We start from the raw sequence: 25,386 nt of genomic DNA on the forward strand, positions 1-25,386 counted from the left end.
ACACCAGGACCCACAACCCCACAAAAACTCAATAACCCAACGACTAAAAGCAGATGAACACCAAACCGCCGCCTGAAAAAAACACGACAAACACACGACTTACAGCAGTACAACAAACCCGCCAAAACAAAACCAACCTTGCCCCCAACCACCACTAACAGACACCGAAAATGCACCACCAACCTTCTTAACCTCACCACAACCAGACAGACACACGCACAACAACTTCACAACCCCCAAAATCTATCAAAATCACACCCAAAAACAACGAAACACAAAGGAAAAACAAAAACTGCTGCCAAAACCAACACTGACTTGACCAGACGCCTCACTGTTTACAAACTCTCGTAACAGACTTCCATTGACTACCTACAGAGTGCCACAAACAGACATGCTTCCGACCGCCATCTAACCCCACTCCCATCATTCTTCCACCACCTCTCTCTCTCTCTCTCTCCCACACAACCAAGTTTGGAGATGTGTCAAATATAAAAAACTAAAATTACTCCTCCATATTTACCTCCCCATTACATTGACAACATTTCTCCTTACACTCACAACATCCACACTAAATTGCCTTTCGCAAACACCCCAAGGATGCTGAGATGCAGGTCCCCTGGATCTTGTTTGAGGACCATCATACTCTTTCAGTTACATCGCCATTTCATTCTCCAAACCACTTTCTTTCAAAAAACTCCCATTATCTCCCTCACTACCATCCTCCCAAATTCCATTCACTACTTCACCGATGTCTTCCAACTCTGGTTCCAACATCTCCCCCTATTTCGGCCCACCAAACTACTCAGTTCATCCATACTTCTGTCAAATCCTGCAAAGACTTATCCATCCTATCAACCTATCTCCTCACTACGCAGTTTCCTCACACTGAAGTCTATTTGTCCCTGTCAACTCAAACCCACATACACTACAAGTATCAATCATTCCCCAAAAAGTCATCCGTAGCACACGCTTTATCAAAACTTTGCCACCCTACCACCAACCCCTTTTACCCATGCCGTTCACTCTTTTCCCTTCATTTCCTCTCTCCACACTCTTCTGTTTTCTTCCATACTCAACCAACACCCAACTGTCGATCTCCCAGACCAATTTGTTCACCAACAGTCGGCTCATACTTATTCACCCTCAACCACTCACTCATCGCATTCTCCCGAACATAGGGTGGTACTTCCCTCCACTTACGGAGCTTGGGTTATGGTGTGCCCTAACCTCATCCAGTCCCCCACCTACTCGCAATTTCCCCAAAACATAACTCAATCCACCGGTCCCACTTCCAAAATCTCAAAAAGGCCCTTCAAATTTCTCCCTTACTTATTCACATTCATTCTTCCATCTCAACCACCTCTTTCAACACCTTATCCCCAATCTTAAACTCTCAAACCTTTCACTCGCTCTTCCACAAAATCCCGAATCACCTTCTGACAGACCCAACCGCGGTTACAACCTTTCCAAAAATTCAACACATATTTACAAGGGGAGGACATTACCTATACTCTTTCTGCAGTGTGGCGTTATACACCCAAACTGCACGTCCTACATACATATCCCAATTCCTTGTCGCTCTTACTCATCATTCGCAAAATCTCAGTCATCGTCCTAACAGCCCCCTTTCAGCCAACCATTCGCACTGGGGCATATACGGAGTAGAATACACATGCACAATACCCATTCCTTCAACATTTCTTCAAATTTCCCATCCACAAACTCAGGCCCATTATCATCAAACATTTTTCGCCGGCTTACACACACACATGGGCAACATCACTTGACCCACCATTCCGTTGCAACAGTTTCACTCCTCTTATCTTTGATGGGAACCACATAAGCAAATTTACTCATGTGATCCACCATCACAAATCATCCCACGTGTCCTCTCGCAGTCCTGGGGCAAAAGAAACACAATCAATCACAAGCATTTCAAACGGCTCTTTTCATCTGCAATCGCAACACAGGGGTGGACTGCATGCACACTCTGATACTTTACCCCCTGACAGTCTTCACACGTGACAGCCACATCCAACACAAATCTTACTCAACCCAGGGAGCATACAATCTCTCTCTCATGCATTCCCACAACCTTATTTGTTTTTCCCATATGCCCAAACCGATCATGCCACCAAACAAAAACATACTCACAGCTGACTCAACAGAAAACACTGGCACATACACTTCCTTGTCATACACTTCCTGATGCAAAAAGTTACACTATGTTTTTGCACACCACAAAAACGTTTAGCAACCCTCTTATAGACATCCAACTCACATGGCCAGTCTTCCACACGCATCCTCCCCAAAAACACATTGTCGCAACACACTTATCTCCAGGCACTTATTTTGCATTTCCTCAATCTTTCCTCACTCAACAGATCATTCTCACTCCTAGCAAATATAATCATACCCACAAAGTGCTACAAAACACATTACCATCTTGAATCCTAGTACTTGCCTGCCCCCCTTTCTAAGAATTCCATTTCCTACATCTACGTCTATATCGTGGATCCTCAAAAAATCTATCCCTATTAAAAAACAAGAGGGCATATCATTTTCTCCTATAACTATAAAGTTAATGCATTACCTCAAGATCTCCCCCAAAACTAACCCTTAACCGTACCTCTGCCCATACTAAAACACTTCCTGACCTAACCCATGTATTCTCACACTTGTAGACTGCCTTTTCACTTCCCAATCACATCTCTCAGTTCACTCACCACTGACCCACTCACAAGGAAACTTGTGCCCCTGTGTCAACCAAAACTACAATACTCACTATCATTTTTACTTGGACCAAACGTCACCATTTCCCTCGAGTCCCATGCATACACACATTCACTTAACCACGTTCCACCTGGTTATCACATCACAACCTCCTCATCACATTCATCCTCAGCTAACTCCCCATTTCCACAATTCTGAATCAGATCCCCTTCACAGTCCCTTTTTATAACCAAACCAATTTACAACACGTTCCCCGCACTGAATCATCAAAACCCACGTCATACCAGTACTCACCCTTCCTACCCCGATATTCAACCGGTCTGTCCCATCCAAAATACAAAACCCCACTTTTGTTTTATTCCAAACAACTCAGCTACTGCTGACAAACAATTCATACAACACTTCTCCTTGCCCACCTTGTTCTCCGCACATGCCACTTCCTTCTGCACATCACTCATCAACTTCACTCGCAACTCATTCACACTACGGGTACCTCTTCAACCAGACCTTACCTTCCAAGTTTTTTCAATGCTGAAAAACAAACATTCACATTCTGTCATTCCCTTCAAACCTCTCTTTTACAAACCAAACCCCTCAGTACCATCTTCGGATCCAGTCACTTTTTCACAACACCACTGTTCCTTACCATGCATCCTAGACATCATATCAGCAATCACATTTTACTCCCGGCACATATTCTAAGCTAAAATCAAACTCACTCAAATCCCTCAATTGTCCTCGCAATCTAGCATTTCACACTTCCTCTTGATCATGTAAAAACAACTAACGGCCGATGATCTGTCCTTATGACAATTTTACCCCATACAAAAACACTTTTCAACGCTTTCACACAAAACCTTATTGCCGCAAGCTCCTCTCAACCACCGAAAATACTTAAGCTCTGCTTATTAAAAGCTTTACTCACATACGCAATCACTCTCAATTGTCCCTCCCCATTCACCTCTTGCATCTGCACCAAGCTCCTCCCATACTAAACTTACTAGCATCAGCATACAACTCAAGCTTACTGGCATCCTCACTGTAGTCCGAAAAGCCAAGGTGACGTCCCTAGCAGCCTCCTCTTTCAATCTCTCAAATGCTCCCACCATTCGCTCATCCCACCTCAGCTTAGTACAATTTTTCTTCCCGGTCCATTCAGTCAACGGCTTCCCTATACCCGAACAATCCCTAACGAACTTCTCCCGAACTCAATCAAAACCAAAAAACCCTTTAACTCCCGCACGGTCCCGGGCGGGGACGTGGAAACTCCTTTACTTTTTCCACACACTTTTCATCTTCCTTACACCACTCGCATCACCTTATGACCAAGAAATTCCACTTCCCCAGCCAACCACGTACACTTCTCCAGCTTCACTTTCACTCCAACCTCTTCCAACCGTTCTAACACCTTCTCAAGCAGTTCCACATTCTCCTCAACAGTTTCACTTGCAATCAAAACATCATCTATAAACACAGTCACCTTCCTTCTATCAAAACCAGCCAAAACTACATTCATCGCCCTCTGGAAGGCAGCAGGCGCATTAGCCAATCCAAAGCTTAACCTCTTGAATTGATAGTGGCAGCTACCACTCGAAAAAGCCGTAACATGCCTGCTCCCTTCCTCAAGAGGCATCTGGTAATAGCCCCTTACCAAATCCAATTTTGTGAACACTCTCATCCCATGCATCTTATACACACAATCAGCACCACATTCATCGGGAATCGCTCCTTCACAGTCACTTCATTCACCTTCCTGTAATAACACACATCCTCAAACTCCCATCTGTCTTGCGTACTGGGGACTATGGGACTATTCCAAGCACTCTCGCTCCTCTGCGATCACTCCCACTCTCTCAAGTTCCTCACACTGTTCCTCAATCTCTCGGGCAATAGGCGCAGAAATGTGTCGGGGACGCTGATATATGGGTGTATCGTCATTCAAAACTATCTTGAATTCTGGAAGCTTAGATCCCTGAAATCCTCGTCACCCCGACTCACCTATCCCACAACATCTGCATCAACCGCTCCCTCTCGTCATCACCAACATTTTCATCCACCCCAATTCTTTCTTTCTCAACTTATCATACTTCCACTCATCACTTTCTTTCATGCTACCTGTCATCACCTGCCGCACCCTAACATATCTTTCGTCGTCCACATACCACCAACGTATACAACAACCCCACACAATCACCCTCACGTATACCCCGCACTCGCTTTTTCCTAACACTCGGCAATGAGGCCACAAAAACCCGAGGATTCTCCATATCCAAAATCCCGTCGTACACATGCACACTCACTCTTACCAACTTGTTTGCATCCACACCCTAACACATATGCACACTTGTCACCTTTGACAATCCCAAGACTATCGGGCCACGCAACTTTCACACTAACAACTTCTCCAACTTCTCGCGGCACTTTTACACTCTCTTTCGCAACCAACGGCACTCCCTTCCATATTTTACTGCTTACTCCTCCATCACCATCCAAGTACAACTCTCCATGTACATTCCCCTTCCTATGCAACTCAATCATATTCCTGCTCGGATGGACCACCATCCCACAATTCTTCAGGAACCTGTATCCTAACAAACATATCATACTTATCACTCCTTCCCCGATCACACAAAAGTCACCTTCATCCATCACTACCCCTTCGATTTTTACATTTTCACGCAACATTCCCACCACAGGCATACCCAAATTTCCTATTCCTCGTACCTCCCCTTTACATTTCCTAATTTCACACTCACTCCGCAACTTGTCACATCCATTCTTAAAAAGAACACTGACACTGCACCCAGTATCAATCAAAGCAACCAAACACACCTCTTTGCACCTCACTTTTACACTCATACATTTCATGAGCTCTTCTCCAAACCCTTTTTCATGCAACAATCCTTCACGCACATGCATCACTCTTACTGACCGCACACCAGAGGGACCCACCCAACTGAATCCCCTTTGTACCTAGTTTCCCGAACTCCCAACCTGACTCATCCTCTTTCGCCTACACACACTCGCCACATGACCTTCCATTCCACATTCAACACATTTTGCCCGCTGTTCCTTACACATCCTAGCATAATGCCCATTCTTCCCGCAATTACCGCAAACCTCAGTCACACGAGTACCTCGACATCCACTTGCTATATGCCCTACTTGCCCACACCTGTAACACTTAACATCCCTATCTTTCTTACACTCGCTCACCAAATGCCCTGTTTGCCCACACCCGAAGCAAGCTCCCAAACGCCCACCGACATTCATTCTTCCTGTGCCCTAGCTTTCCACATCTGTAACATTGCTGCTCTCGTTCACGACTAACCGACCCTACTCTTCTAACGCTTGCACTCCGATCTCTCTTTGGGCTAACCATACTTACGTTACTGGCTCTAACGCTCCTATCAACCACTCGCTCTGCCATTCGCCTTGGCCCATTCCAAAACTGCCTCCCTATAGCTCTTAAACTCTGGTATAACATCAGCCACTTCAGTCCTAATACTAACACTTCTACTCTCTTTCATACACCTATCCAACTCATAATCCTCTACTATTTTCCAAAATGTCGTTCCACGACAACCTTTCATTCGTCCATCGCATTTCTCCTTACGTTTCAGATTTACAAACTCATACACACTCTCAGCACAGTCGCCAACAACTTCCTCACTAACTCTTTACACTCATTTATCCCTTCGTCCCAAACTTTTTCCTGGCCAATGTTTCCAACCTGCACATACATCGACAACAACTCACCAACATTCATTCTTACCTCATCAAAAACCATGTTTTCTCCTATATCTAACTATCCTTATCCTCTTCGCCTGTTCCACAATCCTGGCTTCACACTCTCATACGGCACATTCCCTACACTCATCATTTAATTACCCCATACATATTCAACAAAAATCCGTCAAAAAGCCACCAACTCTCTCTTGCCCAGACTCTCTTATTATCCCCATATTTTTGCCTCACAATACCTCTCATATTCCTTAAAAAAATCCCCTATGTCCCTACTACCATATCCTCGTATTGTGCACATCTAGGTATCTCTCTCTATATACAGCCTTTCGTACTTCCCGCTCACTCTCACTTTCGCTACTTCCACCATTCCGATCCCTCTTAACCTCGTCCGAATACAGCGAATAAACTTCCATACTAACATCCATGCTCCTCATTACGCTCTTCTTGCCCTTCTTTCTACCCACCTGTTTCCACTCACACCGCTATCTAAATCACTCTCAGCCCTTTCCCCAATGTATTCAGTCCTTAGTCTCATCCTGTCCGTCACCCTTCTTAACCTTCTTTCCCTTAGTCGTCTTCTTTTCGTCAGCCCCCTTCTTATTCTTGTCCTCGGGTTTATCCTTATCCTGTCTCTCCCTTCTTTCCTTTACCTATCACAACAAGTCACCTTCGTCACTCGTAGTTTCATCCCCTCGCTCTTCCACTGTCTTTACCACTTCTTGGCCTATCACAAGACCTAGTAGGCCTACCTCCTACACTCTCCCTCTCCCATGAACCCCTTCATCATCTCCTGCACTGCATTCATCATCCTAAGAATTTTTCATCCATTTTCTCAACCATTCTCTCTTCTGCTCCTTTCACTTCTTCTTTCATTTCCAACTTTTGCATCCTTAGCATTTCCTCTCATTTCCACTAACTCGCTCTTCGCTCCTCACACTCCACCCTTTACCTCTCATTATCCACTTCTAATTGTCCTCTTACTTCCCTCTCCACCTCACTCCTCCTTCAGCTCTCCACCTCCACTCATCCTTCCATCTCAACATTCTCACCACTCACCTCACAATCTTAGCCTAGACCAATTGGTCCTGCAGCTGGCCACACCAACAGTCCCTGTTCGGGGCGCCAAAAAATAATGTGGCGGGATCACAAAAACAAGTAACCTCCCCACATAAACTTAACCTGTCTGGCTATCAAACCCACCCTCAATCACACTTTCCACTTAACACTAAAAAACACAGCAGGACAATTGCCCCAATACCTACATACAGAACAAAAAACACAAACAGGTACTCACCGCTGGCTTCTGATACCTAGGACTAGGCTGTGCTGTCGTCCACTGGATATAGGCTATAGGGTAGCCAACACACAACCACCGCCGACAACCAAACACAAATCAACCACCCAGGACCCACAACCCCACAAAAACTCAATAACCCAACGACTAAATGCAGATGAACACCAACCGCCTGAAAAAACACGACAACCACACGACTTACAGCAGTACAACAACCCGCCAAAACCAACCCTGCCCCAACCACCACTAACAGACACCGAAAATGCACCACCAACCTTCTTAACCTCACCACAACCAGACAGACACACGCACAACAACTTCACAACCCCAAAATCTATCAAATCACACCCAAACAACGAAACACCAAAGGAAAACTGCTGCCAAAACCAACACTGACTTGACCAGACGCCTCACTGTTTACAACTCTCGTAACAGACTTCCATTGACTACCTACAGAGTGCCACAACAGACATGCTTCCGACCGCCATCTAACCACTCCCATTCATTCTTCCACCAATCTCTCTCTCTCTCTCTCTCTCACACAACCTTTGGAGATGTTGTCAAATATAAACTAAAATTACTCCTCCATAACGGTTTCTGAGTCTTCGCAACGAAGTTCGGGACGAAATCGAGCGTCACAGATCCCCATCCCCTGGAGTGTCGTACATCGAAGGAAAGACCATGAAGTTCCCCTACTCTCTTCGCAGATGCCAGGGCCAGCAAGAAGAGGGTCTGACGACTCTCGGAGTGGCTCGAAGGGTCTTCGAGTCAAACTCCACTACTCGCTACCGTTACGGCTAGCACCTCTGACGTCATTCCTTTTGATAGCACGACCCACACCACACGTTTTTCTTCTCTGTGTTGTGTTTTTTCGTGGAATTCTTTCACCACTGTCATGGAACGTCAAGCTGTTGCTGCATCCAAGTTAAGTACTGCTATTAATGGTTGACACTTTTTAGGGGCTGCCCTTGGCACGTTTAACCAAATTATTTAGGTTTTTATAAGATGGCGTCCCATGCAGCACTGTCCCCGCGCCGCCATACTCGGCTCGCTCCCTCATGTTACCTTGTTTCGTGTCCCATTCGGTCCCCCATACCATTTGGGCTCGATTCTTTGTTTAGCAGTACCTTCCTATGATTTTCACTGATGCATTTATTGACGTTTTGTTATTTTATCCACATGGGGGATGTTGTCCGAGCACGCGCTCAGCTCGTAGCCAACGTCGTTACCTTTCAGCTCAGATGTTCATGCATGCATGCATCTTTTAGTTGTCAGGTTATCTTTTCAATAGGCGCCCTTACCGAAGGACCCTGGTTCTTCCCCCTTTGTCCTCAAGCCACCCTGGCCGCCCGCCCCGCGTCTTTTCGTTACGGCATATAGGCTAGCTGCTCGGAGTTGCCAGGCTTGACCATTCTTCTCGGTTGGCTCTGCCCAGCTTCTCCAGGACATTACTCTTTCTCTCCCAGACGACCGCGTATGAGTCACCCCGCGTCAACCCTTCCAGTCCCTCTTCCCCCACCTTGGGGGGAGGTACGCTCGCTCACTCTGTCTCAGGCAGCCGATCCGAGCAACCCTCCTCATCCCCCCCCCTCGAGGGGGACAGGGGAGGTGGCTGGAGGGCTCTCGACGAGCTGGCCAGCTTCTCTGCCGCTCTCCCCAGAAGAGTAGGGGGGAGCCCTGCTTGGCCGAGCCTCGGTTGGCCACCAGGCTCGGTGGAGCTCAAGTTCTCCTCGGCTCTCGGGTCGCGTTTCCCTATAGTTAGTCACCATCTTCCCGCTCCGGCGGATTCAGGACCCCGGCGTAGCCAGGTCCGCCTAGGGTTGGTGAACTTTTAGGGAGGCTCCGGCCTCCCTTAAAGGGTGCTTGTTGCATGCATGTTCTTTTACATATAATGACATCCATTACCTTTAGTTTAAGTTTATTGGCGGAGTCCCCCAACCCCGCCAGGGATCATCTCCCAACTTATTCTAGTTTTAAGTTCCTCTACAGCGGAGTTGTCAAACTCCGCCGTTTAACTTTCTTACTGGTCTCCCCCTGCTTCTCACCTGGTGTTTGTTCGGACTACTCCTTGCTCTGGCGTATGGAATAGGTGGTTATCCTGATTCAGTGATTACATTGATCTCCGGCATCACCGGAAACACACCGTTTCAAACTGTTCTACCGATCCTGTCGGATGTCTCACCACAATACACGGCCAAAGAGCAGGTAGAGACTGGACCATGTTACTTATTAACACCGGAGCACTCCGGCGGCATGGCATATCACAACTACGGACCTAGTCCGGAAGTTTAGTGATGATACTCATGTATCATTTCACTTGCAGGTCACCCATTGTATGGAGTCTGGCTGCAATGCTGTCCTTCAGGACCCCTGTGGGCACGAGGTCTGCCGGACCCACTCCACCTGCGCGATCCGCCTCAACGAGTCCCTGGTATGGCACCATGAGAGTTGCCTCATGTGCTACGAGTTCGTAGACCAAGTCTCCTCTGAGGTAGGTGGCGTTTCGGAGTCTACACAGTAATACAATGAGTACCAATGACAGTTATATCAATTTGATATGTCCGTTAAGATAAGTTACAGTTTAACCTAAGTAGTCTTAAGTGTTAATGCTAACCCTCTTTTTCAGGGCGCCCAAGTGGTCCGGGAGACAGCTCTAGCCACCCTGAAGGCCTGGGTTGGTGGGTTTGGCCGTAATGTTACCAAGGGCCAACCCTACATCCTCTCCAAGGAGATGGCCACTCTCATCTTCCCCGGCAGGAAGAGCACGTCGTACGTGGACCCCGAAGTGGCAGCTTCCCTGATCGCTTCCATCCAAGAGGAAGTCTCTCAGCCCCCGGAGGAGGCTTCTACGCAGGAAGTCGCGCAGGAAGTAGCTGCCCTGGATCTGGACCTCGAGCCCATGGCTGTTGAAGGCATGGGCACAGGTTAGAATGTTTGTGAGGCAGGTACTGTAGGGGCTTAAGGGCTTTCCTTGAGTCCATCTAGAGCTTCTTCCCCTTCGACTTCAACCTCTTTCCAGGGATTCACCGGGGGACTTCAGTCGGTCAGGCCGAAGTCCACCTTGGCGATCCCTAAAGTCAAAGGCAAGCGAGACTTTAAAAGCGCTGCAGAAGTCCCTGTCTAAGAAGTCAGGTACCAGCCTTGCCCGTAAGCTTCCGGCTCACCATCCCGGAGCTGACAAGGCTAAACTGGCTTCTTATTCTAAAGGGTCGAGGACCAAGTCTTCTAAGGAGAGGGCTCAGCCATCCTCCTCCAACCCCCAGGCGTCCACCTCAAAAGGAGCCAGACCCAAGACTCTTAAGAAGGTAGAACCTTCCTCCTTTGACCCTGACGTTTTCTCTGAAAATATTTCGGCAAATATTATGCAGCAGATGGGCAGCGTGGTCGGGAACTTGGTGCAATCCAAGTTCCAGGAGATGTTTGTCCAATTGTCTTCCTCCTTAGAGGTGTCAGGGCAGTCTATCCAAGCTATATCGGATAGACTGGTTACCCAGGAGAACCTTATTGCAGGTCTCCGGGAGAATGCATTGACAGGACTTCCACAGTCCGGCCTGGCAGCTCAGAGCTTGCTAATGCCGGACTCGTCTACCCTTCCTCCCTTTACACCGAACAACCCTTGGAGGGTTGCTTCGTATGCTACTTTCATGGACGGCATGCTCACTATTGAGGGCTGCGGAACTCGAAGGTTTGAGGACTTCGAGTTCTATCCGCATGGATTACAGCCCCCTTTCATAGGCTATGTCTGCCTCACGGAGGCAGCTATGAGGAGGGAAGACAAGGTCCCAAAAGAAACGGTAATTCTTTCCCGGGACCAGGCCCAGCAGGCATGGTTGCATAACCTGGAGGAGTGGCAGTGCACCAATACTAGGGTTACAGTATTCAAGAGCCCCTTCACAAACTTCACCGTAGACGAAGATACGCCCATCCCGTTCACGTCTAAGGTGGCAGAATTGACATTGCAGGCAGCAGTGAAGGACAAGCCCATGCCCCAGCTCCGGGAGACAGAACCGACTTCCCTCCTGCTCCCCGGAACTGATGATTACTGGGTAGATCTTCCGGCCACCTTTTCTGTAGGTAAGCTAAAGCTGGACTGCGCCATCACGCTATTTAGCGAGAGATTACCCAGGCTGTTAGAGAACCTCATTCAAACTGAGTATGACGCCAGGATGAGGCTTTGCAGGTCCCTCAACTCGCTAGTTATGACAGAAGTATCGGCTCTAATCTACGGAGAAGAACCGTTATTCAAGATCATCGCAAAGTCACTATTGTACTCTATGCAATGTGACTTGTATGATTTCGTCATAGCTAGACGAAATTGCAGGAAATGTGCTGGCGGAGGCCACGATCCGCCACGAGCCCAACAAGCTTTTAGCCTCATCCATATGGGGCTCTGACCTCTTCCTGGCCTCGGTAGTGAACGAAGTTCACTGCGAGGCGGTCAGGTTCTACCAGAGCCTAAGGGTTCGCTGGGGACTCGTCTCCAAACAGAAACCGGAGTCCGCCGGATCGAACCCCAAGTCAAAGAAGAAGCCTAGGAAGAACCAGCCCTTCCAGACTCTGGTACAGGCGGTTCCGGTATCTCAGGTACCGCAACCTGCAACCTCTAAGGCGCAGCCACAACAGCAGTTTGTGCTGCTGACACAATTGCCGCAACAGGCACAGGCTTTAGCCTCCTGTACTGTCTCCCCTGCCTACAACCCAGTGTTTGAAAACCAGTCCTTTCAAGCCTTCAACAGGTTTGGCAGGGGTAGCAGAGCTAGAGGCACCTTCCGTCAACGAGGCGGCGGAAGAGCCACCAACCGAGGCAAGGGTTCCCGAGGAGGATATGGTGCACGCCCTTCCTCAAACCAGTGAGAATCCCCAGGTAGGAGGGAGGCTGTTCCTCTTTCGTCACCGTTGGAGGTTCAGCAAGTGGGCCCAAGCATTGTGTCCAAAGGTCTAGGATGGAGTTGGCTCAAAGGTCCCCCTCCATCCAACACCTTTTATCAGGAACCAACAGTGGAATTGGTAGAGTATTCTCAAGAACTCCTTCAAAAAGGAGTAGTGTCAAGAGTCAAGCATTTAAAATTTCAAGGTCGCTTGTTCAGCGTGCCAAAGAAACTCAAACAAGCGAAGAATAATTCTAGACTTGTGTCTGAACCTATTCATTCATTGCGACAAGTTCTGGATGCTGACCGTTTCACAGGTGCGGACCTTACTTCCCTGTGGGGCCGTCACCACCTCTATAGATCTTACAGATGCCTACTATCATGTTCCAGTAGCAAGGCACTTCCACCTGTTTCTAGGCTTCAGACTAGGAAAACAGGCCTACTCCTTCAAAGTAATGCCATTCAGACTGAACATAGCACCCAGGGTATTTACAAAATTGGTGGAGACAGTTGTTCAAGAACTAAGGTCTCAAGGAATAATGCTAGTGGCTTATCTGGACGATTGGCTCGTGTGGGCCACAAGCATCGAAGCATGTCGCAAAGCAACAGTCAAAATAATCCGGTTTCTGGAACATCTAGGCTTCCAGATAAACAGAACCAAGTCCCGGCTAACACGGGAGTCCCGCTTCCAGTGGCTAGGGATTCAATGAGACTTGAACTCCCACACTCTATCAATTCCGCCGTTGAAAAGGAGAGAAATAGCCAAAGCAACCAGACAATTTCTCAAGTGCAAACAGACGTCCCGGAGGAACCAAGAAAGAATCTTGGGTTCTTTCCAATTCGCTTCAGTAACGGACATTCTTCTGAAAGCCAGACTAAAGGACATAAACCGGGTTTGGCGATCAAGAGCAAACAAGAGATCCCGGGACAAACTAGCACTTATCCCGGCGATCTTACGGAAGAGACTCCGCCCATGGACGGAGATCAAGAATTTGTCAAAGACAATTCCGCTCCAATTCCCTCCGCCGGCCTTAGTGATCCACACAGATGCATCACTAAGCGGCTCGGACGATTACTCACAGTACAAAAAGGTCCAGGGAACCTGGTCCCTACCATTCCGCCAGCTTCATATCAATGTACTGGAAGCTATGCCAGCCAAGAAATCTCATATCAACCTGGTGCTGGACAGTTCGGTGGTAGTACACTGCATCAACAGGGGAAGCTCCAAGTCGAGCCACGTGAACCATATTATGATAGCCATATTTTCACTAGCAGACAGGAACAAATGGCACCTGTCAGCCACTCATCTAGCGGGGGTAAGAAACGTGGTAGCGGATGCGCTATCACGTTCAGTTCCACTGGAGTTGGAGTGGTCCCTGGACAAGGAGTCATTCAGTTGGGTCTGTCAACTAGTACCGGGGCTTCAGGTAGATCTCTTTGCCACCGAGTCGAACCACAAACTCCCTTGTTATGTGGCCCCCAACCTGGACCCTCTGGCTTATGCCACAGACGCTATGGCTATAGATTGGAATGTGTGGAAGAAGATTTACCTCTTTCCTCCAGTGAATCTTCTCTTGAAAGTCCTAAACAAACTCAGGACATTCAAAGGTCACATTGCTCTAATAGCCCCCAATTGGCCCAAGAGCAATTGGTTCCCACTTCTACTGGAATTGGGACTCTGACCTCAACGGATTCCCAATCCCAAACTATCACAACTAGTGCAAACGCGGACTGTGTTCGCTTCCTCAGGAATTCAGAAAGCCATAACTTTATGGACTTCATGAAGTTTGCAGCACAGAGGGATGCTAACATCGATCCCCAGAACATCTTGTTCTTAGAATCTGATAAACGAGAATCGACCTTGCGTCAATACGATTCAGCAGTTAAAAAACTAGCTGTATTCCTGAGGGACTCTAATGCACAAACCAAGACCACGAATCTGGCCATATCCTTTTTCAGGACACTATTTGAGAAAGGTTTAGCAGCTAGTACTATTACTACTACTAAGTCTGCTTTTAAGAAGATCTTCCAGTTTGATTTCAAAATAGATCTAACAGATTCATATTTTTCATCTATCCCCAAGGCTTGCGCTAGACTCAGACCATCCAAGAGGCCCAAGTCTGTGTCATGGTTCTTAAATGATGTCTTTAAATTGGCCTCGGACACTAATAATGACTCATGTGACTATATAGCTCTCTTAAGGAAAACATTATTCCTAATAAGTCTGGCCTCAGGAGCCAGAATTTCCGAACTGTCGGCTCTATCTAGAATATCAGATCATATAGAGTTTCTCCCTTCAGGAGAAGTGTTACTTTCTCTAGATCGCCAATTTCTAGCTAAGAATGAGGACCCACTGGATAGATGGGCCCCATGGAAAATTGTCCCACTTCCACAGGACCCATCATTATGTCCAGTTACTTCACTAAAAGCATATCTAAGTAGAACTGCCCTGATATCTTCAGGCCCTCTGTTCATTAGAGAAAAGGGAGGCACCATTTCCTTAAAAGGAATTAGGCAACAGATTTTATACTTTATAAAACAGGCCAACCCGCAGTCCTTCCCACGGGTACATGATGTTAGGGCAGTAGCCACTTCTATTAATTATTTTCAACATATGAATTTTGATGATCTGAAGAAGTACACAGCCTGGAAATCTCTGACAGTATTCAAACGCCATTATCTTAAGTCCTTAGAAGCCCTTAAATTTCCAGCAGTGGCAGCCAGAAACACAGTTTCCCCTGACACTGCTCAATTTAGTAGTAAGTAGTTTATCCTATGTCTCTCCTTATATCTCTCTTTCCTACCTGCCTCGCAAGCATTCTTGCCGTAGCTCAGTCGTCAATGTAGTCGTACTGTACCTTGGATGCCACATATTGTATATACTTGTGATAATTTCCATATATTTTGTATCTGGGACTAGTCCCAGTTTGCATTTAGTCTTACTATGTACTTTTAAGTAACTGTTATGTTTTTGTATATTGGATTAGCGTTAAGGTTCAAATTGCTCTGTTGTTACTTGTTCTGTAACCTTATATCTAGATTATAGCAATTAACCTTAATTGATTTTGATTATCCTATCCTTTTACTTGTGTGCTTCCTCTTTCCAAGCTTGTATGGCCATTTCTCTGGTACTATTTCACGGAGCGACACAGGCTGAGCCCAGAAAAGGGATTTTGACGAAGGAAAAATCTATTTCTGGGCAAGGACCTGTGTCGCCCAGTGAAATCCCACCCTTTCCTTTTCAACCCCCTTTGTCTTGGCCCAAGCTTGGGTGCTATCTGCAGGAATGACGTCAGAGGCACTAGCCGTAATGGTAGCGAGTAGTGGGCCTTAGATCGGCTCCTCTGTAGATGAGGGATATTGAAGAAGGATGAATCTAAATGGCAAAGGAACTTTGGTAGTGGTTTCAATTGCCCCAGAAACCATACCGACACCTTAAATAAGGTGAGCGAGCCAGAATACTCTGGCATTTCCATATTAGCTTTTTTCTCTGGTATCATAGCAATATTTATACCTTAAGAAATGTGTGCTAAAGGGACATTTCACTGGGCGACACAGGTCCTTGCCCAGAAATAGATTTTTCCTTCATCAAAATCCCTTAAGTAATGCCTACAGTGCACTAGTACAAAAAAGTAATAGTTAGAGGGGTTGTAGAGCAAGACTGAAGGAAGCGGGAATAAAATTGAAGTGAAAGGCTAAAATGTGGGTGCAAACATTGGCCAACACAGCACTACAAAGACCTTTTAATTATGTCTACAGAGCACCATGAAAGTTGCCATGCCTCCAAGGTTATTGAGTAGATTGCTATTATCAGTCCTCCTGATATCCAGTAGGAGTTTCTAAATAGAATTATCACTATTTTAAGATATATGTATGATGTTCCTAAGACAATGGTCAATGACTCTTACAACTGTTTTGGAAATTACCAAGACTTCGGAAGTTATTTTTCTTCCCCAGCAACTTAGGTTTTGTTGCTTAAATGTCATTCATTCCTGCTACCAGTACGAACATAATTTAGTTTTTGTTTTCAACTGTATCTTTAATATTGTTTCTAGAGAAGCACGAGTTCCTCGTTGGATGAATGGTTTTCGTGCTCGGCTACCAATCCTGTGGTCCGAAGTTCGATTCTCGGCTCGACTGACACGGAATCGGAGGAATTTATTTCTGGTGATAGAAATTCATTTCTTGATATAATGTGGTTCGGATCCCACAATAAACTGTGGGTCCCGTTGCATGGCTCCAACTTTACCAGCAGGTCTCTGTAGTGCAGTTGACAATCCTTTCTTAGATATATAAAATTATATTGAGTCCAACACACAACCTTTGGGTACTCCCTTTCATAAGATGAATAAGAGTTCCCAGTCAGTGCAAAGCAATTTGTGCCATACAAACATCAGAAACATCTTCTGTACTTGGAAGGCTTCATCAATAATTTCAGTGAATTGTAAAAAAACTGCACTTGTTAGGTTGAGTAACTAAAATATCTCACTGCCCTCATCCACAATTTCCAATAGATCATTTACGACAGAGCTGGGATGTACGAGGTCATTCAGTAAAAAGATTTGTGATGGTTAAACAAGAGGAAAACTTTGCAGTTGCACTATGAAACAACTGTCACGATAGGGTGGCAAGTACTAATATGGAAGAAAGAGAATACAAACGGAGGTATACTGCAAAAACAATTGAAGGGGTACAGCTAGCAGCCGAAGGGACACTGCAAAAAACCTTTAGTAATGTCTACGGTTCACCATGTGATGTGCACTACCTTATAGGAATACTAATTGTCTTCTCTAAGCATTTACCTTATCAAGGCAACCAGTTAATTGTTATAGAATCCCACATCATGTCACCTTTCAAAGCTGGTTTATCCCCGGTCAGGAAAGGCTCAATAAAAAGGTCAATGATGATATGGCAGTTGCATGTATGTAATCATTACTTTACGGGTTCATGAGCAGTACATTTGCATAGAAGCACTCAGGTTCTTTTTTTGTAGATACTTCAAAGTATCCATAATACTGTGCCAAAGGTAAATAAAAGAAATATAAATTATTCATTTTTATTATTAAACATGAAAAAAAATACCCGTATAATCTACATGTTCTGGTAGCCATTCTTCACTAGTCATTCTGGACTGTACGTACGCGTGAAATATGAAACTCGTAATGTCAGTTACTGGACATTTTCATACTAATATATCAGTTTTTCTTATATTACTAGTTTTTCTCTTGAATGAATACTAATAGTAGCTTTATCTCATTGCAGGTCTGAAGCGGTGGGAGGGAATATCACCTCTCTGAAGATATGCTTGGCGGCAGTGTAGCAGGATTGAAATAAGACAAAAGAAAGTGAACAAGTGTTGTGAGCATCTGATAAGAGATTTCAATCAAAAATGCTGATAAACATTGTGTGCTTTCTGGAAAGTGTGCAGTGCTGAAAAGTAAAGAAGTTAATACTACGTACATAGTTCCAAATTCTTGTGATCTAGATCCACTGTGCATCAATAATTGGAAACAATTAGTTTGTGAGTGAATTTGCAAAGGAAGAAACTGGATACTGGATTTGTTAGTCATGCTGTGCACTGTTTGTATTGTGAGCCATACACATAAAAAAGGGGGGGTTGTCTTAAGGGTGTTGTATGCAATAATGTATAGAGCAAAAGTTAAATTAAATACATTAAATAGCAGAAAACTGAATGATTGATTGTGGGTTTGTGCCTGGTTAGGTAATGGTGAATTTAGTGAACTATTGTCAACAGGAATTCAGAGTACGCACTGTAGATTTTATACATATAACTACTAGCAAAAAATCTAGGTTTAGTAGGAACCTTACAAAATAAAACCATAACAATGTCTTCAACAGAAATTATTGGCACTGGAGAGGAATGGCACTAGGGTCCTGAGCTTTGTATCAATATAAATGATGGAGGAATCTTGAAGTACAGTTTCAGCTTCTTAGCCACCAATTGTGGCACTGAGCTGTATCTTTGTTTCTGAGCTCTCTTTCCGTGATACATCAGAGATTTTCAATAGTTTAAGTCTGGGCTATTTCCTGGCCATGGACTAAAGTACCCAATACACCACAATTAGTGGGCCAATTAGTGACCGTCTTACTGGCATGGCAAGGGGCACCATCCTGCATAAAAATTTCAGCTTTGCAAGAATCAAAACAGTCCTCAAGATGATCATACAATAGGTCTAAAAACCTCTCACTATTCATAGTAACACCCTTCTCAAGAAACACTAATTCAACAACTCCATGATACAAGAAAGCACCATACCATCACTGAGTCCGGGTGCTTGACAGTGATAATGGTGTACCGTGGGTCACATCCGTAAGCATTCAGTGATTGACGAACCTGCCTAAACCGCATACCTGTTAATGTAAATGTGCTCTCATCTGACCACAAAATAGCTTGTTCTTTGTCAAGAGGCTCGATAAACTTTTTAGCAAAGGCAACCCTATTAGCTTTACAGCGCGCAGTTAAAAATGGCTTCCTCACAGCAACGTGTGAGGCTAAGTTCAGCCCCCTCTTCACATACCGGGACACAGTACGAACACTCACCTCACCAAGCACATTAGAGATTTGTTCCTTCAACTGATGTGCTGTGCGAGAAGAATCAAGCACTGTCTTCTAATCACTCGTAAAGACTGTGGGGAAACTTTTCTTGCTTCCCAAGCACTGTTTGTGGGTAGGAGTCTGGTCGCCAGCGGCTTCACGGCACTTTTTCACCCAAGGATTAACGCTACGCCTCGGTACACTATTCTCATCTGCTATGGCTTTGTTGCCGAAACCAGCATTATGGGGAGCGTGTATACAAGCTATTTTCTCCCCGGACAACTGTGAGTGAGGTCCCACAGCCACCTGAATGAAATAAATGAATTGAAACTTAGCAGTCACTTTCTGGTAAATCCCAGGCTGGAGAGGGGGCAAATAATGACTACCACCCACTACGTCTAAAGACACACTGAACCTCTTTCCATATGTCTCGTGTCTACTCACTCATCGGGAAAGTTACCAATTTAGTCATTTTTCCAATTCCTTCCATACAAGAGCGACGGCTGGCATGGATTGAATTAGCCAGCTCTGTTGGGTTGGGGACCGTCAGGGCCAACTTCACTGACCTGTATGTAAATGTTGCAATAAATTACTAATTTTGAAATCTTACTATTAATGTAAAAACAGCAATATATCAATAAATGTTATTTAACTTACAGAAGCCATTTTTACTGTATTAATATACTGATCTATTATCATCAAAATATGGATAGCTTGACTACTGTATAAGAGAAAATAGCTGCAACTGAATATAAGATATAAGAGGAACTTTATTAGTTTTCACTTTTATCTGTCAGACATACAGTGGTACCTCGAGATACGAAATTAATCCATTCCGAGACGGCCTTCGTATTATGAGTTTTTCGTATCTTGGAACACATTTTACATGTAAAATGGCTAATCCGTTCCAAGCCCTCCAAAAACACCCCAGTAAATTATATTTCCAGGCCTAAAACACATGTTCTAGGGTTACGACGGAAGAAATATGTCTCCAAAAAGGCAAAATACTGTACATACTTGAGTAATATTCAACTGCATGTAATGTTCAACCCCATTTTTACTGCATATATTAGGACTTTAGCATATGTCCCTTAGCAATAAGCCTAGCCTATGTTAGCGTTGCTACTGTAGCCTAGTCTATGATTCTGACATCTAAACCTAAGAGCTAAAAGCTTAGAATATGCCAATAAAATGTATAAATAATCAGTATGTACTCATTTCAAATAATTATTAATTAATCATTAACTATAATACACAAACAAAGAAAAAACAAACCTTCCAATCGATTGTTTACATTCTTACGAGTATCGAACGAACGCCAAGCAATCATTTTTCCTAGCACACAGTAAGCCATAAATTGTCATTAATATCTCTCTTCAACTAATGAAACCACCAAACAGTATAATAACCATTCATTTCTATTCTTTATTCTATCTTTACCTAATGGAGATACCGAGTTACTGACAGCTGTAATGAAACATACGTAATACGTAATAATAAAACAGAAGAAGAATTCTAAAAAATACCTATTTGTTGGCAGACTGATTTATTTTATATTTTCTGATATCTAATTCACAATTTTTGTATTAAATGTATTGCATGTACTCATTTCAAATAATTATTAAGTAACCATTAACTATAATAAACAAACAAAAAAAGCTTCCAAACGTCTGTTTACATCCAGCACTTACTAGTATCGAACGATCGCCAAGCAATCACTTTTACACAGTAAGCCATAAATTTTCATTATCTCTCTTCAACTACTGAAACTACCAAACAGTATGATAACCATTCATTTCTATTCTTTATTCTATCTTTACCTAATGTTTTTTTTTTATTAAATGTATTACATGAATAAGTTTTTTCAATTTACAGCAACCTTTTACCAATAGAATACTTAAAGCACAAGGGGTAGATGCTGACCAATAGGAGAGCAGGACCTTATGGGGTGACTAGCATCAGGAACCAATGGGAGAGCGGGAGGATGGTGGCGAGTTTACTCAGTTGGCGGCGCGGGAGTTTTAAAATTGTTCTCGGTGGTCCGGGCGAATCTCGGGACTTTACAGCAACAACCTTTCGTATCTTGAAAACTTTTCGTTATGTAGAGCAGTAAAATTTTTCGTCTTTGCTTTCGTAACTGGATTTTTCGTAAGTTGAGCCTTTCGTATCTCGAGGTACTACTGTATAGCATATTTTTAAGGGTAATGTTGTAAAATGACTCTGAAATGTTATTGATGTGTTTTAGGATGATAGTTTATGGTATATTTGGTGTTTGAACTATTAAAATACTGCAGGCAATTATATGGATTTTTGGAGGGGGTCTCAGACAGTCCACTGTTACCACCAGGGCTTTTGTCCCCCGCGGTGTGACATTAACCAAAATCGAAGTCTATGGGTGCCTACATCTTTGTTATGGCACCGTAGTGTTACTAACGGCACCTTAGACTGATTAACGACGCTGTAATCCCATTGCGGAGCAGTAACTAAAATATATTGTATACTTATAGGATTTACTGTACAGTAGTACTGTATAGTACGATACTGTACAGTGATGAAAGCCTTATCTTTAATCCTTTGGGTATCTTGTACAATAAAAACGTACCTACACTCCATGCTGTGTTACTGTACTGTAATCAAACTGTTCTCTATGTACAGAGTACTATTACTTATGGCAGTTGCCGATGAATTACCTATGTAAAGTAGGAATACGTATAGTATTAGTCTATATAATGAAAACATTAAAATTAGCACTTTATGGCACATTGATGCATACAGTATTAAAGTACAGTACAGTACATACTTTACTACAGTAAAAATACATTTTGTTAGTTTATATGTGTATACCCTGTATAAGTAAAGTACACTGGACCCCCCTTTTTCACGCTTCACACTATCAAGGATTTTCGTGAAACATCTCCGCTATCACACGGGAACTTTCACAAATTCATGAATTTTTTCTTAGAGAGACATTCATTAATTACTGTATTTTCATGATTAAATACAATTTGAAGATAAAAAATTATCTACTAACTTTCAAAAATTAACATTAAGGTAAAAACAGCAAAATATCTGTAAAATGTTTAATACAAAGTTTTACAAATCTTTAATACAAATCATAAACTGTCAAGTTCATTCTGGGGCCCCAGAAAATACTCACTAATTATTTTAATTTTATATTCCAGTCTGTTTTTATTTAAATGCAAATATCTGTAACTATAGCAAGGAAAATATGAAAAAATTAAGGACACAGTAACATCACGTTTATCTATAAAACTATATTGTACAAAACAAATGTACATGTACAAAAAATCAATCTCTCTCTCTCATCTCCATAAGATGAGAGAGAGAGAGAGAGAGAGAGAGAGAGAGAGAGAGAGAGAGAGAGAGAGAAGAGAGAGAGAGAGAGAGACCGAGAGAGAGGGAGAGAACCGAAAAAGAGAGAGAGAATGAGAGAGAGTAGAGGAGAAGATGAGAGAGAGAGAGAGAGAGAGAGAGCAAAAATACATAAGTACATTAAAAGTATCTAATAAGGCAGAAACTGTTTTTACCAATGTAAAAGGAAAGTGGAATAACTTCTTCAATAGTACTCTGAGAGAACATGGCTATGCTTATACATACAGTGCGTACAGGGGTAACTTGATTAGTAGTCAAACTGTTTGTAAGAAAGGTTTATTTAATTTGTATTAAAGATTTATCTAATTTTGTTATAAAAACTTTATAGATATTTTGCTCTGTTTACATTATCATTATTTGAAAATTATTAAATCATTATTTTAAACATTCTAGGAGTATATATACTTAAGAGTAACAGTCGTAGGAGGGTAATCTGACTTTGGGTGCTATGGGGTGCTGGTTTGGGGTGCATTTTTGTTTGAAATGATATGAAATTGTTTTAAGTATGATCATTTAAGGTACATTTTTGTTCGAATAATTAAATTATGCAGTGAACTGTTAAAATAGGCAGTTATAAGCATTTTAGTTTATGGGTACAGGGTATTTGGGCTTTATAAGCATTTTTAGAAGAGATTTTGCACTTTTGCGATGGGTTCTGGAACGTATCCCCAACAAAAAGGGGGAGCACTTTATACCAAATAAAAAATATAAATTTTTTCAATTTTAACTGTTGGGCTTCAAACCCGCGGGGAAATGTTGGTGCAGCCATTTTTCCAGGGATTCTGATTTTACTGCATTTTCACTCAAGTATGATACTGTCTTCAGTCAGTATTTATGTACAAAAATAAAGGTAATACAAATTTTACACATAAAAGCATGAAAACTTATGACTTCAAAAATTAAGCATAACCATTCCTGCAGGGTTTCTTGTGGAATCTGCAAATGTTGTGTGTGTGTGTGTGTGGTGTGAGAGAGAGAGAGAGAGAGAGAGAGAGAGAGAGAGAGAGAGAGAGAGAGAGAGAGAGAGAGAGAGAGAGAGAGAGTCACCTTTTTCAGAATGCCTAATGATGTCATATGTCATCTCCATTAATAAAGTTTTCCTCTTCTTAGTGGCATTTCTTTCGGCTGCAGCATTCTGATGTTTGGGAGCAATGGTGAATTCACAAAACACATGCTAAGGTGACAAAGTATCAAGCAGCGAGTCAACCTACCTCAAAAAAAAGAACACAAACACGCACACAGACTGATGTGATAATGCTGTGGGTTGTTTGGGATTCCTATGCTGGGTGCATGACTGAATGACCCAGGCAGTGGGCAGGTCGCTCTTTGGTGAAGTGCAGTACGATACCGCTCAAAAAAACAACTTCTGTCTACTGTCAGGCAGGGTCTTAGCAGCAATTCAAGGGTACTGTTAACCAGAAGACAATGCCATTAACCAGAACACCATGCAGTAAAATCCCAGTATGAAGCTTAGTAAACCATATATTAGGCACTTACGGCACCAGTAACCAGACACCACAAAGTACAAAGACCATATTTTTTATGAATATATTTGACAAAGCACCGTAAAACCGAAACATCATTAACCAATTCCACCAGTAACCGTGGACTGCCTGCGTAAGCGTTTTGAGAGGAGGGGGTTCCAACTTATTAGGGGTGGTTGTGGTCCCTAACCACCATGAATACCGGGAGTCATCTGTATAGTATGTCTTACAGCTACACATGAACACTCCTACAACTCTTAATGTACTCTTACCAAGGCAAATACTAATCAAGTTATCCCTATACATATTCAGGAGCAGACATTTTCATTCAAACAATAGTAGTATTCAAGCCTTATTGCTTTCTTGTAGCATAGATAGGTATGACATTGATAAATTAAGTATTGTACCTAAATATCTAAATACAAGCATTCCATGGTTATTGGAAGGTTCTATTCTGATGGCACTGACTATAACACCAAAAATCACAGATTTTCAGTCATTGGGGCCTGTATTAGGCATGTATTGAGGCCAATACCCAATTATAGGCACCGATAAGAGGAAACTGGCACTGAAAATCACTGATTTTTGTAACTGGACAAGTGCCATTAAACCGGACTGCCGATAACCAGGGACTGTCTGTACATGTATGCATTAAAAAATAGAGCAATACCTCGGTTCAAGAATTTGATTCCTTCAAGGACACATTCCATGACCCAAAAAAAAAAAGTTCATGACCTGAATTTTTCAATTTTTCCTTTTTAAAATATAAATACAAATAATGCATTCAAATCTCAGAAACACTGAGTTTTAACATTTTTTTTTCTGGGACAAAGATACAGACAAATTAAAATAACCTTAATTAATATACAAATACAGCAACATGCTGAGACAATGGACTGTAGTGTGTTGTATTTACAGATATATCAGTGTGAAATGGAAATATTGATTCAAGGATTTTTGCCTCTGGATTGAAGAGCAAACTGTTTTTTTAAATCGGACACCTCTTAATGGGTACAACACTTGCTTACCACCATCCCTCGAATTATTGTTGTTTCTTCATTAATTTACATTGTTTTCACATCTAAAAACGAATAAGTTTTATAACAAAATAGTTTTATTTATACTTACCCAGTAATTACATCGCAGTCGTTTCTATGCAACGGCAACTTGAATTTTTTTAATTCGCGGTAATTCTCTTCTCCCGTCTGAGTACGTGACAAGGCCCCTCCCACATTTTGGGAAGAAGAGGAACACCTGAAAAGAACTTCAAATTTGTTTTTGCTAAAATGTCCCAAAATACCTCCTCCCAGG

The 25,386-nt window shown here is 43.3% G+C and overlaps 1 protein-coding gene and 1 long non-coding RNA gene across 2 annotated transcripts in view; both read right to left on the reverse strand.

Moving 5' to 3' along the window:
• LOC135203512 (heterogeneous nuclear ribonucleoprotein U-like protein 1) overlaps positions 1-25,386 on the reverse strand; it is a 354,027-nt gene that overhangs the window by 138,181 nt on the left and 190,460 nt on the right. The window lies entirely within an intron of this gene.
• On the reverse strand, positions 17,685-22,564 carry LOC135205779 (uncharacterized). Its single transcript, XR_010312600.1, has 2 exons — positions 20,474-22,564; positions 17,685-19,764 (listed from the first exon to the last, which is right to left on the reverse strand). It is a non-coding gene; the product is annotated as an uncharacterized LOC135205779 (long non-coding RNA).

This window comes from Macrobrachium nipponense, chromosome 24 (genome assembly GCF_015104395.2).
Source record: "Macrobrachium nipponense isolate FS-2020 chromosome 24, ASM1510439v2, whole genome shotgun sequence".
Lineage (NCBI taxonomy): Eukaryota > Metazoa > Arthropoda > Malacostraca > Decapoda > Palaemonidae > Macrobrachium > Macrobrachium nipponense.